Raw genomic sequence first — 17,556 nt, 5'->3', positions numbered from 1 at the left:
ACTTCGCTTCGATGCGCGGCCGTGTCGGGCGCAGTGGCCCTCCAGAGAGCGCAACCATGCGCTCGCGTTACAAGAGAAGGTTGCTAGTGACACGTCGACAGGACCAGATGGTATTCCGATTATATTAATAAAAAAGCTTGGACCAAAACCCAAGCAAACATTAAAAGAGGTAGTGAACAAAATGGTAGTGGATGGCAAAGCCCCCAATGAATGGCGATCAAGTAGAATGAACATGATATACAAGGGAAAAGGGGACAAAGCGGACGTATGCAAATACCGTCCTTCAGAAACGCACTGCGATGAGTCTCGGTTAGCCTGAGCAGCTGTCTGTGGAAGGAATTTAGCAATGAAAGGGGAGCATGCCTCTAGCGTGCGAAGATGCGGTACGCGCGCGCGCTTCTTCGCTGCTATCGCGGTGGCCTCATTAATCCCATAGAATCATCGCTATATTTGAATCTAGAAATTGTGTATTTTAAGGTGCAGGCGACAAGAATAAAGCGGATGGCAGAAACAAAATTGTTGGAGCGAACCCACGCAAGCGCATTTCGTACAGCGCTGTTTGTGCCGTCTGCCCCGGCATGGTTTCGTTTTTGTGCTATCGTTCGCGAAAGCGTCGATGTAACTCTGCCAACACACGCACAAAAAATCACGTGGTTTGTAAGTGTGTTGGCGTTGGACTGGGTGCTTCCAGAAGTCGCCGAACGCAGCTGCGAACAAGTGCCTATATAGAGTACGTGTATAGTCTCGCTTTTTTCTGGTCGGCGTCGCCATTATGCGCGCATTGAACGAATTCCGGGACGGTGTAAACTACCATCGTGAGATGACTTTCACGACGTACGACAAGGGAATTATGCAACAATTGCATTATGCAACAGATATAGGCGATCGAGTTTCAGTTGTAGGGGCTTCTGTGGCAGCTGGACTATCTGGCTCATATGAAAAAAAAAAAACGTACCGGGAAAAACGGAGCAACCGCGAACGTAACAGAGGGTTCTACTGAATGTTTGTTCTGCAAAGGGAAAATTAATCCTGCCTCTTTTCATTTCGAGGGCTAGAAGCGCCAGATGCGGAATTCCATCTCATATCTATATCACTGTTTCGCTGTGCCGCATGCAAGCACTATGATCAGTGCATTTGGTGACAAAACCTTTTATGCGCGATCCTTCCTCGAACACACGCTCACACAGTGAATTCTCGTTGCTTCGTACTCGCTTTTATAGCTCAAACTTTCGGTCAGTCTATTAGAACTGCATTAAGAGCGCGAAGAGTGAGCGCGTGTGTACGGCGGTGGTTTTGTAGCCGTGCTCCCTTTGAGCAGTCTTATATATAAATTTGTCGTTATAATAAACTTTTGAGATTCGCGACAAGTATTTTGAAGATGAAGACAATATATCCAACGGTTATTACGTTTAGGGACAAATTGTGCGCGCGCAAAGGGTGGGAAATATATACACTATTGTGCGTTTTTATCGCTGACACTTTCAAAAATTTCCCCGCCTCAAGCGCTGGCTCGTTTGCGGTGAAACTGCACACAGATCTTGCGTATTATGGTAACTTTTGTATCGTGGCAAGTTTGACAATGGTATTTACTTAGTTGAGCCGTGCATGATGCGAAAACGTACACGTCTACGTAGAGATCGGCAACCAAAACCCGCAAACGACGCTTTTTCGCTGAAGGGCCGCAGTGGCGCCATCTGTCTGTTTTGGGCACTGGAAGCCGTCACGACTAGGCCGCAGAGCGAGCATTGCAAACAATATTCTTTAAAAGGTAAAGCCTCGTTAAATCATTTGTTCTGATATTTTTCCGCTTTATTAGTCGAAAATGTTGTAAGCGCTTCAGTAGAAGCAGATGAAACGACAGGAACGGCATATTCAAACGGCCCGCGCTCCTTGCAGGGAAAAAGCGTCGTCTGCGGGTTTTGGCTCGTCGATCTCTCGTAGACGCTTACGTTTTCGCATCATGTGCGCCTGAACTAAGTAAGTACCATTGTCAAACTTGCTACGATACAAAAGTTACCATAATACGCAAGCTCTGTGTGCAGTTTCACCGCAAACGAGCCAGCTGTTGAGGCGGGGAAATTTTTGAAAGTGTCAGCGATAAAAACGCACAATACTGTATGTGGCCACGTACCAATGCTCAGATATTGGTTTGGTTTATGGGGGTTTAACGTCCCAAAGCGACTCAGGCTACGAGAGACGCCGTAGTGAAGTTAAACCCCCATAAACCAAACCAATACCTGAGCATTGGTACGTGGCCACATACAGTATTGTGCGTTTTTGCGGGAATTTCGACCTGGGGATATTTAATGTGCACTGACATCGCACAGTACACGGGCCTCTAGAATTTCGCCTCCATCGAAATTCGACCGCCACGGCCGGGATGGCACCCGCGTCAGTGCTGTGGCATGTTGCAAGTTGCGCGTCCGCGCCATAAGTGTCGCCACGGTCGGAACGATTGCAGCGATCCTGGTATCTGGCAGCAAACGCGGCTGGAGTCAATGACACAACGCGTCTGCGCCGCCAGTGCCGCCGCGGGCAACGCTGCAGCGCAGTGGCAGCAGACGACAGCGACCGGCGCAAGCATAGCGAGCAAAGTTTTGAGCAATTTATGTTTTTACCGCCAACTCCCAGGCACCGCCACCGTCGCATTTCAAAATCGTCCCCATTGGCTCTACGGGAATGTCACACCCTTGCCCGCGTCTTTCGGGCCAGCAGCCGAGCGCCATAACCACTCAGCCACCGCGGCGGCTCTGGTCAGGCATTCGACGTCTCGATACTTCAAACCATTAAGTGACCGAAAATTTGTTCAAACTAAGCTGATTAGAAACAAAGGGTAAAGGGGCAGCTTTGTCGCACTGAAATACGCGATTTTGACGGAAGCGAAGTGCCAGTTTGTAAATACCGCAGGTTGGAATTAAGAGATTTCCCTGTCTGTGTACAGTACACACCTTACATACCCCTCTGGCAATAATGGCCCTCAGCAGCTGAGATGAGTTAGAAGAAAAAAAAATTAATCTGACATTAACAGGTGATGCAACTTCACTCAACCACATAGCTCAAGCCACTGTTCTGCTTGAGGAAAGATAGGACACAACAGTAAGAGAAGACTATAAATCTATAATAAGACTATAATAAGAGAAGACTATAATATAAAAAGACTATAAAAGCTTGATATTACCCAGTTTGTGCACCCGAAGCATAAATCATGAAAATCAGGTTAAGTCCAGTTCCTGCTCAAAAAGTGCCTTCAAGAGGATGTAATTTTCCAGTCCAACAGTCTGAAGCTACTGTATAGAAACTGGCAGACGTCTTGAACCTGAAGGCAATAGATTAACTGGCCGTGTGATGGTTTCCATGTCATGTTGCATGGCATGAATTACTGCGGAAGACATCGTTTTCTTTATGCTCTTTTACAGTGCAGTTTCGGGTAATGCCAATTTCACAAACTGCCAGCAAGAGCTCAGCGCTACAGAATCCGCCTCGTTTGCAGCGAGTTGCAATCCCAGTAGCACTGCTAGGGCTGTTATCTTTGTAAAATACCTACAATAAACATTCAATTCAAAGGGCCTAGATTATAATGTTCAGCAAGAGCTTCCCTAGCACTGTCATCGCTCAAGTGCTGAATGAGGGGGTGGTATGGGTACAAGCATCCCACTCAGTGATGATGCAATTAGAAAAGTCACTACCCTCCTGTAATAAAGTTGAAACTGGCCCCTCCTATGCAATAAAAGTAGGCACATGCAGTGCCCACAATCATCCTGTTCATTCCCTGATTTACATTTTCAGTGGGCTTCAGCACCCGTTTAAGTTGTCTCAAAGCAGTATGTTAGTGAAATTTCTTTGTTTTCATTAGCTTTGTGGAGCATTTTCTGCTGCAATGGCATAAACAGGAAGGCACTATGCGGTTCTGCAGGAACACTTCAGACTGTGATGCGACACACGGCAAGCACTTACCTCAAATATGAGTAGGTTACTCAGAGGAAACAATGTGGTGGTTGGGTATAGTCTTCAAAAAAAAAAAACTGCTTTGTAACACGGCTTTTCCATACGGCCAACGAAGTTGTTACTCATTTATTTATTCATACACTTCATTAATTACTAACAAGGCGTGTCAGTAGGAATACTTTATTTGGCAAGGAAGTCCTGGCCGACGTGGGCCTAATGCGACTGCCTGTACGCCAAGGTGCAGACTTGTGGGCACATTCTTGAGCCAGTAGCCTGGAACGGGGAATAGGAGCCTTGGACCAGAGAATGCCGCGCCATGCAAGGTTGGCTGCTGCAGTCCCTCCACTAGTATCAGTCATACACAGGGTTGGATGCCATGAAAAGAGAAAAAGTATGCAAGCTCAGAACAATAAAATGCAACTAATAAACCACTAAGAGAAACCCACAAACAAATACACAAATAATGGAATGCATATGAAGGAAAAAAGATAAAGACATCTCCCAACAGGCTACAGCAGCAGCCCACGCACTCCTGTAGTGGCTTTGCGTATGGACACTAGAAAGATCCTAAAAAAAAAAAGGATAAAAGGAACATTGTTCAAGATGTGCCACAGAAACCACACACAAAAAGAAGTGTGTACAAGGCAGAGACCAAGAATGAATAAAAATAGTCAAGACAAACAATGAAAGAGTTTCTGAAAGGCTTCTGAAGCTGGCACACAGGAGGTCACAAGCTCTATATGTTAAACCCAAAACCTTAAAGGGGCGGAGACATCAAATTTTTGGTTGGAGTGTTCTTAGTTTCAAACATTGCATACTCCCACCCGGCATGTGATACGTGCTCTGCAATTCAAATATGCACATTAAATATGATCGCATTATTTATACTGAGCGATTTCGGTTTCTGAGTGTCGGGGTGCATTATGACGTCACTCCCAAGGAAGAGCAGCAACCCTGGTCATGTGGGCTCCAATAGTAGTGACACAGGAACCGCTGCATCGTCTGGTCTCGTACACATGCTGTGCATATCAGGGCCTTTCGAAATGCCGGCCAGTACTGCGATATGCTTTATTTTTGACTAGTTCAAATTATAAAATAGATATTTGAAATTACAACGCAATTATGTTTCCACAAAATGCAGTGATGAAAAGACACATGTCATTCCTCTTCATAATTTATCGCATCCTAAAGCTTATTGAGCATCTCAATGAATGAGGAAAAATCATGTAGAATGGTACAATTAGTCTGAGCCATAACTGTGTTCAGGAAAAAACATGACAGCTTGACTTTGTAAGTCGCTGAACAACAATCTTTCGACTGTTCATTTCTCGGCCTTTTGGCAAAGATCATAGCACTGAAGCGCGGCCTTGTGGTAGAGCATCCGCCTCACATTCGGGAGGTGCTGTGTTTGATTCCCAGTGCCGCCGGGTACCCACCGGTTTTAAGATTTCGCCGCCATGGTGCTCAGCTCATCTAGGGTGAGATGCTTGGGAGAAGGGTCTTCGACCAAACCGTTGCCTTGACGGATCAGAGATAAGTTCCGGCGTCAAACAACCCTAAATCCATCTGGTGCGGTAGAAGTCCCATCTTTTTTTTTTTAAACCAGTCATGCACACCTGCCGATGCGTGTGAGCCAGCCACAATGGTAGCAAGAAAATACCGCTGCACTTTGCTTGAAGGAGGTTTGTGAGCGGAGAGAGCTATGGCACATCTGTCTTGAGGCTAGAGAAGTGAACGTTAAGTTTTGTAACTGGCACAAGGCGAGAGTTTTGGACTGCAGGTTTTAACCACGTGGTGACATTTTTGTGTTCGCATTTGACGGGAATTTTGAGGCGCAGGCTATCCTTCCCACGCAGTGCACCCCTGCAGAGCCGAGCACTAGGCCGGGGGCCGCCTGTTCCCATTGGATTAATTGGCTGGTGGACCGGAGGCCGCGGGAATCGTACCCACGACCTCCCGTAGTCGAGGCGAGCACTCAAGCACGAGCCCACGGCTGCGGTGGAGATGCTCTTGTCACAGTTCAGACACTGAAAAGGCGTATGACGTGATGTGGCATTGTTGAGAAACATTAATGACACAAAAAATCGATGAACAGCAGCTTAAAGGGACACTGAGCAGAAATTGAAGTTGGCTTGTATCGATAGAATACCAGCTCCTGATCACAAGAACGCCACTCTTACTGAAAACAAAGCTCTTGTAAGGTAGAAAATAGCAAGAACCAAAATACAGGTATCGCCGCCACAGGCCGATCTCGCAAGTACAAGCGTGCTGACGTCATAGGACAAGAGACGCCACCTTGGAGGAATTGTCCTGCCTACATGGAGGTCGCGAATCTTTGAGGCTATCGAAGGAAGGCTGCACGGTTCAATATTGAAGTAAGTTCTGTTTTAAAACCAACAGTGCACTTTTATCACACAAGGAAGACAGACAAAAGGCAACCTGAATGTTGGAAGTAAAGAAAACTGATGCTTGGCGGCGCCACAGGCAGCCAGGAGAGTTTCGATTTGATATGGCGCTTTGCGTCTATGAACTTTGCGTGCCCCGAGGCTTTGTTTTTGACGCGCCTCGATTTACAAGCGCAGAACAGCAGAGGAACTCCAAGTGCTAGTTAACCTTTGAAGGAGCTTGTTAAGGCTGGTCAGGTGATCGCCACAGCCGATGAAAAACTATGATGGCACGATGGTCGGTGATCGTAGAAGGCCGTTCGCAGTATAAAGAGCACTTGTGCTCTTCGCACGCTCGCTCGGCGAAACATTCCCGGCTGTGCCAGGCAACTTCAAACTACTTAACGGAAATCGTTTATTAGGGACGGGAGATAAGGTACAAGGCAGTTAAGAAAAATTGCTGACGGCCTAGTGCTGTTAGGCCAGGATGTACGTAACGAAAGTGCGAAGACTTCTGCATCGGAAGAGTGCATTCACTAGAAGCGCCTTTATTAATGGTTAACCTTGAGCCGTCGTGGCGGAGTGGTAGCATCTCCGCCTGAAACGCTAAAGGCCCTGGTTTGATCGCGAACCTCGGTGCAGGATTATTTTTTATTCAGTGAGTGGGCGGGGGGTTTCAGTGGCTCCCATAGATGCCGCCACCGAATACGTTGGTTAGTGGTTAAGCGCAGGCTCTGTTAAGGAACGTTTATACGCCGGCGTAATGCGCGCGCACGCTGCATGGTGACGTTACGTTGGCCAAAGCGAGACCCTCTATACTCCAACTGCGCTTGACCGCTGACGCGTTCAGCGGCTTCGGCGCACACTGACCGCACTGGCGGAGTTCTTTGAGCATGTCTCTATTTCGCGCCGAATGCGTCAGCCGCCGCCGGCCCGGCTAGACCGATTCGGCTCCGTGGCGAGGTGCGCGTTGTGACGTAATTCAATAGTTTCGGCAGTTGGGCGGAGCTGTTCTTTTCGAGCTCTCGGCTAATTTAATCCATTCAAAGTACACATCTGAAGGTACATGTAAGTGGGCGAGAGAGCCCGATCCAGTGGACCCGTTGGATCTAGCGGAAGCCGTTGAAGCGTAGTGCGTCGGCTTTAGTTTCAAGCCGCCAACTTTAAACGCAAGCGCCCTTGAGCACCCGCCCGTTTCTTGTGGCAAAACAATAAATAAGTAACTTTAATTGGCCCTTGCAACCGTGGGAGACCTCGACGCAGCCTGCTGCACCGTGCAACCGCGCCGTTAAAAGAATGACAATCCGTTGTCCCCAAAGCCCCGGTCAGCCTCCGATGGGCGCAACGCGCCGACCTTGTCCTGGCCCTTCACGACTCCCCGCACTGGGGTTATGATATCTGATTATCAACGGCTGCTCACTGAGGAAGGGGGAAACGACCCGCCGGTGCCTAACCTAACTGTGCTCCCTGAAAAGCATCACACGCTCTCTGGGGCTAAGGTCGCTGAAATGTAGGCTGGAGTTTTTGCGAGAACTTCGTCGTCGGGTTCGGGAACGGGATCACTCGTTACGCTGGCAAGACACCGGTGCAAGCGTAAACGAAGCGACGGTAGCGACCCCTGATAGACGCCTTCAACGTGCGGCGGCGGTAGCTTTCATTTCGGCAGCTGCTAGACCGCACCGCTAGCGGCCAGAAGTCACGGAGTCTGCGTTTACATCACGTTTCACGTCACTTCGTCCTGTGACGTCGTAAGAGTTCTCAAGTTTGAATCGGAGCGGCGGGAAAAACTTTTTCCACTTGGAATCCAAATTTCTTTGAAATAAATGCACCTTTTGCTCGCGGACAAGCGGCAACAAAGCCATGAAATGCCGAACTATCAGATTTTGCTAACAAAAAAAAATTGATAGAGCTCTTCTCAGTGTCCCTTTAAGCTACAACAAGAGTGAGAGCATTAACAAGACGACCTGTTCCACTCTCCCTTGTGACACCTCCAGCTGTGGAATGCTGCCCCAGATGCAGCATTCTTGATGGGACATGGCCCACTTAACTCTTGTGCATGGGTTTCACCACACTGGAATCCCTGGCCGTAACGGACCCAGAGATGCTGACACATTTCAACTAGGAATCCGTGCAGGAATTTCAGCAGCTGTTTCCCTTCTCACTACATGAAAAGTGCCTGGGCGATCCGGAGTCCTAGATTTGGAGGTCTGTTAAAATTATGCTCACAAGTTTTTGCTTTCTTTTAATGGTTCATAAGAGTGGTGGCCATATGTGCTGACATTACATGTGCTTTCACAAAAGAAACAAACAACTCTACTTTGAAAAAATTCTGGAAAATTTCTAAACGGAAAACTCTGCATGCTTTCAGGGGCTCCATACACTGCTCATTGTACTGCAAAAGAATACTTCAGGCTTTCAAGAAGGAACCCTTGAACAAGAGGGCTGAAAGGTTGGTTTGCTCATCACTGAGAAGCACTGCCTTTTACTGCCTTTCCAATGAAGGCACACTCTGGCATCCCTTTCGATAGCAGCAATGCCACAGGACAAGCACCAAGCGATTTCCACAAAAAGTAACAGCTTTTTACGACCTCGTCATCACAGCTCGAACTGCAGAGAAACTAGCCTCTATTTGTTTCTGCAACAGCCTACAAGATTGACGGGGACTGAGAGCAAGATTTACAGATCGATTTTGATGCCACACTGGAGTGGCGTGGCACCTCGCATCAGTATACTGAAAGTGCATGAATTCTGCACATTACTATGACTACGGCTTATTCCACAGAAAATACTTTTGAATGTAGCTGTGTCTATTCATATGCACCAGACCAAATTTAATGAGCAGTGTGGCAACCTGTACAGAGCCAACCAGTATACACAATGCTCACTTAATTGAAGACAAGAAAAAGACAGCTAGAACAGACAGGCTGCCATGCCTAATACTCATTAGAAGCAAAAATATGTCATGCCAATAAGAACGGACCGTGTGCTGGACACTTGCAGTATCGTTAAAACTCGCAGCAGACCTCTGCGTTAATTTCAGCCTGTCCTTTTCCGAGACTTGACCACTTTCTTGATGGTATCCCTCGCAACTCGCCGATTTTTCCAGGTAAACGAAATTCCTCTTGACAATTCTAGGTTGCTAGACACCCTTTAAAACCGTCACAGCCCTTCAAAGAAATACAGTAGAACCTTGCTGTTCTGTTCTTGGTTCGTGTAATCTGCAGTATCACAAAACGAAAAATTATGCGTGTTGTGCTATTTTTATTCACAATACAAATTCTGGATAACTTTTTGAAGCGATTCCCTGGTATACACGTCCATAATTTTGCCAAATTGTGACCATATGATGCATTCAGAGACCAAGAGAAAGTACCAGCCAAGCTAGTCATCATTTTTGGATGCTTTGCCCACACGCACCTGAGCACTGCGGAAGATGCCGCTGCTGCCCTGCACAAAGGCAAGGACACAAAGCATCTTAAGAGCAGCTGCGGCTCTTCCACAATGGTCAAGTGTAAGGGGACAAAGTATCTGAGAACGGTAAGAAATAGTTGACGGACTGGACATGCCATGAAACTTCACCCCCATGGAAAACAAAAATATGGAAACAACTTGCAAACGCTAGAAAAGGAACTTTTCAAAATTTGTTCCAGCACATTCACAAAAGTTTTAATGAAGTGAAAGTGCCAATAAATGCCAGGGATTAGGAAATGGTGCAAAACCTGGACATAGAGCCAGTCACGTGCAGACCAGCAAAAAAATTTTTCATAGGGGCTAATTCAAGCTTGTTGCTAAAACATTGCATTCATAACATCTAAAAAAGAAATGAAGGGGGACGGGGGGGGGGAACAAAAAAATAGAAGGGAAGGTGGCACAAACCTTTGCCTTAAAAATGCAAAAGGTCTTGTTGCGTACCATTTGTACAAGCTATCATGTCAGGATTTCGCATTCATTGAAAAGCAGTGTGCAATCACCTTGAAATCAGGGTGTGGCAGACTAGCCAGTAATTAAATTACTGTACTATAATTACAGTAATTAAATTACTTTTCTCACTAATTTCTAATGTAATTCATTACTTTTGTGGCCTGGTAATTTATTAATGTAATGAACTACTTTCAAGCAGTAATTTCACAAAAAAGTAATTAATTACTAGCGATATTACTTTTGCTGCATACTGAGTCCATGCTTCTCTTCGTGTCTGCCATCCTTTGGCCTCGCGTTTGTGGAGATGAGCATATACAAAGCACAGATGCAGTTTATGGGGGTTTAACGTCCCAAAGCAATCGACTAAGGCTATGAGGGACGCCATAGTGAAGGGCTTCGGGAATTTTGACCACCAGGGGTACTTTAACGTGCACTCACATCGCACAGTACACGGGCCTATAGCATTTTGCCTCCACTGAAATGAGACGCCACAGACGGGATCAAACCAGAGTCCTTTGGGCCAGCAGCCGAGCACCATATAACCAATGAGCCACCGCGGCGACTACCAAAGCAAGAATAAATTACGGGGGCACTTGAGACTACTTCGATGCTTTGAAGGCAAAAAACATTCATTTTTTAATTTATATTGTTTCCTTCCTTTCTAATGACACACCTACTCATTAGCATACAGTCATTAGGTAACACATACATTAAATGAATCATTATTCGCCAAGAAGCAACGCAGTTTTGTGGCCCATGGGTTGCGCGATCGCCTCGCAATCTAAAGGCCCTCAATTGGTTCAATTCTCTACACCTTAGGAAGAAATTTTTCCCTCTGCTGATGACATCATTGGGGGTTATGGACCGCGTTTCCTGGAAATCGACGATGACGCCAGGTATCAATGTCAATTTGTCATATAAGGCTTTCCCCTTAAAAGTGCACAACCAGTAATGGCCAGCACTCCAGGGAAGCGGCGCACGTGGACGAGAGGTGACGTGCGCATAGGCGTCAGCACTGCCTTGGTGAAGAGTCTGCAAATCAGTCACAGGACTGGCATGCATCTTCCTGCACTGCACACGATCTCACACACAAACGCACTGCGAGCGCTTGAGCAAGTACTTTGACGTCGCCGCACTGACAAGAAGTCTCAACTGACACGTCTAAGAAAGTTGTTCGTGAGTTTTCGGGTTTTTGTGGCCTCATTTGAGGCCCTATTTCTAACTGAAGGGCAACATAGGCAACAGCGTCTCAGCAACATGCAATGTATTTCCACCAACTTGCCTCCAGAACAAATCAATTGAACAGCAGAATTGGCAGCTTCTCGCGCCCCTGCGCACTTCTGGGATGATGCGTCGATAAGCAGTCAATGCACTCCCGCTGTTTACGTGGATGACAAATTCTTCAAAATCAGAATGGTGGGACCATATTACACATTGAACGATGTACTTCTGATTGAAGACTGATATGACAAAGAACTCATCTACATCAGCAAAGCGGCTGTTCAAATTGACTAAAGAGGGGCAAAATTTCTGACGCCCATTTTCAAGCTCAGTGGCGGTGCAAAAAAAAAAACTAGAAATTTTTTGCACAAACTATGACCAATGCGCAACATTTTAGCATCGAAACTAAGTAATTTTCATTACTTAAGGCAGGTAATTATAATGTAATGTCATTACTTTTTGAGAACAGTAATTTGTAATATAATTTAATTACTTCTGTGATTTCTAGGAAAGTAATTAGCAATGGAATTTAATCACTTTTCAAAGGTAATTTTGCCACGTATGGTGTGGGGTCAGCGGCTGCCTAGGGAACTTCTCAGTGTCCTTAAGTTCTTATGCAAACAATGACACACCACCCAGTTTCCTACATGTGACAATGTCCATGAGAAAAAGCAATATTGTGACAAGACCACGAAGCTGGCTGTGGTGCGTTACAGAGCACTCGCGCTAGGCCAACGGCCATTAAATTATATCTCTGCCGTCGTTCACCGCGCCTCGCTCTTTGGACGGCAACCACGCAACAATATTATACACCACACAGCATTTGCATTGGAGGGAATGGCCAAGAGCATTTTCCATTTGGCTTTCTGCGTGCTAAAGGAATATAGACACGTAATTTTGGTGGCATGTTTTCTTCTCTACAACGATGCAGAAAATACTACTACCTATGAATCACCATGTGATATTTGCCCATCCCCGCTAAATAATTTATAATTGAATTTTTTCTGTCACACTGTTTCAGTTTCAAGAGCCGAACAATTGCTGTGACATCAAAGAGTGCTTTTGTGTCATGTGAGGCATGGAAAAACGCCCATATAATCTCTGCTTCATCGTTATGATTTACTGCAGTGCTGAAGCCAGCCTTCCTCAAGAGCCGGAATGACAACTAATGTGGAAGCAGTGATTATATTGCAGTTTTTCACGTCTCACATGACCTACAGCCTCTCTTTGAGGTCAGTCATCGTTCAGCTAGTGAAACTGAAACAGCACAAGAAAGAAATTGTTATATATTTTTTGGCAGCCATAGGAGCATACCACACGGTAATCCGTGTATAATAATGCCTTACACCTCATTACAAAAAAAGATCGGTTTGGTTTAGGGGGGTTAACGTCCCAAAATGAATCAGGCTATGAGGGACACTAGTGAAGGGCTCTGGAAATTTCGACCACCTGGGGTTCTTTAACGTGCACTGACATCACACAGTACATGGGCCTCTAGAATTTCGCCTCCATCAAAATTCGACCCCTGCAGCTGGCATCAAACACACGTCTTTCGGGTCAGCAGCCAAGCTCCATAACCACTGAGCCACCACAGTGGCGTCATTACATTAAAAAGAAGAAACCACACACCCAAAAGTTAGGTGTGTATGCTCCCTTAAAGAACACCAGGTGCTCAGAATTTCCGGAGCCCTTCATTACGGCGCCCCTCATAGCCTGATTCGATTTAGGACAAACCCCTGTAAGCCATAACCTTTCAGCAAATAACTGTCACCATTTCATTAAATAACTCGTGCCATACCTTCTCTGCTTCTTCGACCTACACATAGAGGAGGTGAGTGATTGAGGCGTCATAATGAAAACCTAAGTAGTCGAGTCGCATGGGCAGCATTTCAGCACTAATTCGTAAGTCGCCTGTGTGTATACAAGCAACGATTTTTTTTCTTTCCGTGAAACGACCATTTCCTAGAGCAGGTTCATAGTAAAACCTCATTGCGATTTGATGCTTGAAAATTCTTCCAAGTGTTTCAGGATTTTGGTGGTTGTTGGTGTCGGCGGCACGCAGTTGGATGCAATTTCGTGACGACAGCAAGGCTATTGGACAATCGGACCTGCACTCGACCATTCGTTTTGGAAGCGGCCAGTGCCAAGCTGCATTTGAACTGCCTGAGCTGACGTTGCACGGTGCCGGCACCACCGCGGAACTTCACAGAACTAGTGCAGAGTGTGCAGCCAAATCAAAGAAACCTATCATGACCAATCTTAACAAAGCTGTAGTTCGGGCTTGTTCGTATAGCATATTAGAAGACATAGCGCAGCAAAACGGGACAGAGAAAAGGAGCACACAGGACGAGCGCTTATCCTGTGTGCTCCTTTTCTCTGTCCCATTGTGCTGCACTATGTCTTTTTCTAATATCACCACAATGACCTGTCACACACTGCAACAGTGCCTTGTGAGCTTTATGCACCTCACAAGCTTCCAAACAGTCAAAGGACATCAAGCACATTGCCCACAATGTTCATCTCTTTAAGGGCTCTTTACACCATCAGCTGTAAAAAGGTCTTAAGCTTAGAGGCTTTAAAATTAAGCTTGCCTCTCCAGTTGCCTCATGCGCTCCATTCTAGTTGGCTGCCTGGGTCCAAGCACCTTTCCCACGTAAAACCGATGCTCGGCAAAAGTGGCACAGCACTCATTTTAAAATTTTCACAGAAGGTCGAGGGCTCACTTTGTGGCGCCTTAGAGCCTTTGCTGCCTCAGCATTTTAACGTCCCATTTGTTCAGCCTCTGCGCCAGCAAGCCAACGCCGGACTGCCAGCAAGCCAACGCCGGACTCGAAGCAGGAATCTGGAAGGTCCCTGCATACCACAAAACTGCCAGTCAGTTTTTAAAGTCGTTTTCTGAAATAAATATGAATTTAAAAGAACATGTTTCGCGGTGCAGACGCCAAAGCGTAATTGCTTATCTCACAGCAATTTTTGCACCTGTTTCAGAAAGCGGATTGTAACAGCACCCCACAATTGTAAAGTGCAGCATTAAGTCAACACTCTACAGACTTTCCCAGTCGCGGAGCCACAAAAAATCGGACCGCGTACAAAACTCATCGCACAAACGGTTAGTTCAACTGGACTGTTGTCAAAAGTTTCCCGCCTTTTTTCGGGAGCACGCAAAAGCTGGTAATTATGCGTGTTTTACATGACCATGAGCTACGTTGGGTTGGGTTGACAAAAGATATAAAACACGCTCAGCGCAAGCTCTTTTCTGTTGAACTGCACAGAGCTTTTGAGCAGAACTTACGAAAAAATAGATGAGTCTTTCCCTCCGGGCCTTTGGGTCCACTGCCGGGAAAGCGGGCTCAGCGCTTTATCTGCTAACACAAAATATTCGGGCGCAAGGAAGTTGACAACGGAATGCCGAGTGTCAGATAACGGGCAGCACTCAGTATTAGAGATGGGTCGCTCAGGAGTGAGCCGGATCTTCTGAGCCGCTCTTTTAAAAGAGCGGGTGAGCCGTGGCTCAGGAAAAGTGAGAGGCGGTTCTTTTGGAGATCCGGCTCACTGATCCATAGGACCGTAGTCCAGCGTAGTGATCCGTGCCGAACGGCGAACTGTCTGTTCCGTCAGAGCTGTGTCGCTGGGTCTTCTGCCGGGTGCGATTTTCGCGCCATCTGTTAGCAGTGCGAGAAAGCTGGTTTGTCATTCAGTTAGCCGTGTCGAACCGTCCGTCAGAGCTGCTGGGTGCGATTTGCGCGCCATCTATTAGCAGTGCGAGAAAGCTGGTTGAGTGAACGGGTCGCCCGCTCTCTGAACGAGAGATCCGGATCTCCAAAGGAGCCATTCGGCTCACTGAGCCGAAGACCCGGCTCTTCAAAAGATCCGGATCTTTTGAAGAGCCGGGTCTTTGGCTCAGTGAGCCGTTTGGCTCCTTTGGAGATCCGGATCTTTTGAAGAGCCGGGTCTTCGGCTCAGTGAGCCGAATGGCTCCTTTTGGAGATCCGGATCTTTTGAAGAGCCGGGTCTTTGGCTCAGTGAGCCGTTTGGCTCCTTTGGAGATCCGGATCTTTTGAAGAGCTGGGTCTTTGGCTCAGTGAGTTGTTTGGCTCTTTTGGAGAGCCGCTCTTCTGGTGAACCGATTCTCTCGTTCAGTGAGCCGTTTGGCTCTTTTGGAGAGTCGCTCTTTTGGTGAACTGCTTCTCTCGTGCAGTGAGCCGTGCAGCTCTTTTGGAGAGGCGCTTCTCTCGTTCAGTGAGCCGTGCGGCTCTTTTGGAGATCCGCTTCTGTCTCGTTCAGTGAGCCGTGCGGCTGTTTTGAAGGGGCGCTTCTCTCTCGTTCAGTGAGCCGTTCGAAGAACCGTTCAATCAGAGCCGGGTCTTCTGGCAAAGTGCGTATTTCTGGGCGAGTTGGTTGAGATACATTCCGAGCAAAAGAGCGCTCGCAGAGCTTGTCCTCGCTTTGTGTTGTCCTGCGGTGTTGTGTCTTCCTTGTTGTCGTCCGTTGTCTGCGATCGCTGTTTCGCTCAGAACGTGTCTTCTGGCAAATCATTGGCAAAGGATGGCGCCGTTCGTTGACAGCTGTTGTTCGAGCGATGTCTCACGACTCCCACCGATCTTGCATCGTGAGCTGGTGCAACATTTCGAAGGTATTAGTAAAAATACCTATAACACGGTTATTCTACTAATGCACATATCGTTTTTTTTAAAGCCAAATAACTAAACTCTATAGCAGAGGTTACAGTGTAACCTACTAGTTATTTGGCTTTCATGAAAACAAAACAATATATGCATCCGTAAAATAGCCGTGTAGTAAATTCAGGCATGGTCTCTTCCTTTTCTTTAGAGAGGAACAGGGCCTCTCCAGGCAGTGTTTGAAGATGGGGACGATTGTCAAACGCAGATGATTAAGAGAGGAAATATATCTACATAAATGTACAAAGGCAAACTGAGTTACAGAAGAAGGTCTCATACAGACGGCCAAACTAACTGTAACTAAAAAAAAGGTAATTCTCACACAGAGAACATACACTACAAGACCTTACTTATCGACCCACGTGTTAAAGCCTAGGTATATTTGCAGAATTACAAGCCACTGCACGGTGCCTCTAGCTAAACTAGGCAATACCGACTTGTGATTTGTAATGCATTTGCTTGCGTTTTTGTAAGTTTTATAAACAAAGAAGTTAGGGCGGCCGTATTTCGAGGCCCGTCCTAAGTTTCGATAACCAATGAAGGTAGCCACCTACAGCCCTGAAGTTTGACACAACCTCGAGCCCAGGGCTTGGATAAAAGAAAAACACATAACGAAAATTTCCGAAAAACCTATTATTACGGGAGCCCTTACCCTTATTGCGTGATGCTCTTTTCCTTCCCCGCCCTACCTGCGCGTCGCCTCTCGAAGGATGACAAGTTTTCTTTCTTTTTTTTCTCAGCTAACTGGCGGTGCCACTAACCCACTGGCTCGTCCCAGAAATATCAGATAGCGGAGGCCCGCGACGCCTCGGCGCCATCAAGAATAGAGACGCGCTTGAAGGAGCCGGTAGCATGCGGAAGGAAAAGAAAAAAAAAAGAGATGGTCCCTGCGCCGCACTTGTGGAGAGAGGGAGTGGAAAGGAAAGAACCACGGCTCACTCGTTCTTCGTGTGTCCGTGTTTCATTGCGCTGTTTCTCCCCTAAATGCATTACCAACTAGCCCGGAACCTTGCTCTTCTGCTAAAAAGACCCGGCTCTTTCCTGAGCGACCCAAGTGAGCGGGTGAGCCGTTCAAATGATCCGGCTCACTTCAGTGAGCGGAGCCGTTCTGAGCCGCTCACTGAAGTGAGCCGTTTTGCCCATCTCTACTCAGTATGTGCATACCAACAGATAGCAAGAACAAATTACTCACGTGCAACACGATCGCACACTCCTCCCGCCGACCGGCCGTAGTGCTACTGAAAGCAATGCTTGGCTCGGCTCAAACATGAACAGGAAAAAAAAAAAAAAGCCGATGTGAAGTTTTTTGATCCAACCAGATTCGACGTCATGGGTTGAAATAATGCTTACGTTATTTCGACCTGGTTGTAAGCGAGGCAGGATTGGCTGTGAGCGCCCGACGTCAT

The 17,556-nt window shown here is 46.8% G+C and overlaps 2 long non-coding RNA genes across 3 annotated transcripts; one reads left to right on the top strand and one right to left on the bottom strand.

The window, feature by feature from the left end:
- Positions 1 to 1,694: 1,694 nt before the first annotated feature.
- On the top strand, positions 1,695 to 9,093 carry LOC144112786 (uncharacterized). Its single transcript, XR_013310467.1, has 3 exons — positions 1,695 to 1,768; positions 1,897 to 1,977; positions 8,698 to 9,093. It is a non-coding gene; the product is annotated as an uncharacterized LOC144112786 (long non-coding RNA).
- Positions 4,112 to 17,483, bottom strand: LOC144112785 (uncharacterized). 2 transcript variants are annotated; one of them, XR_013310465.1, is made up of 3 exons: positions 17,343 to 17,483; positions 14,195 to 14,324; positions 4,112 to 4,290 (listed from the first exon to the last, which is right to left on the bottom strand). It is a non-coding gene; the product is annotated as an uncharacterized LOC144112785 (long non-coding RNA). The 2 variants fall into 2 exon arrangements; XR_013310466.1 differs by lacking the exon at positions 17,343 to 17,483 and adding an exon at positions 14,764 to 15,286.
- Positions 17,484 to 17,556: the final 73 nt, after the last annotated feature.

This window comes from Amblyomma americanum, chromosome 1, assembly GCF_052857255.1.
Source record: "Amblyomma americanum isolate KBUSLIRL-KWMA chromosome 1, ASM5285725v1, whole genome shotgun sequence".
NCBI classification, from domain to species: domain Eukaryota; kingdom Metazoa; phylum Arthropoda; class Arachnida; order Ixodida; family Ixodidae; genus Amblyomma; species Amblyomma americanum.
This window is presented reverse-complemented; position numbering and strand designations above follow the sequence as displayed.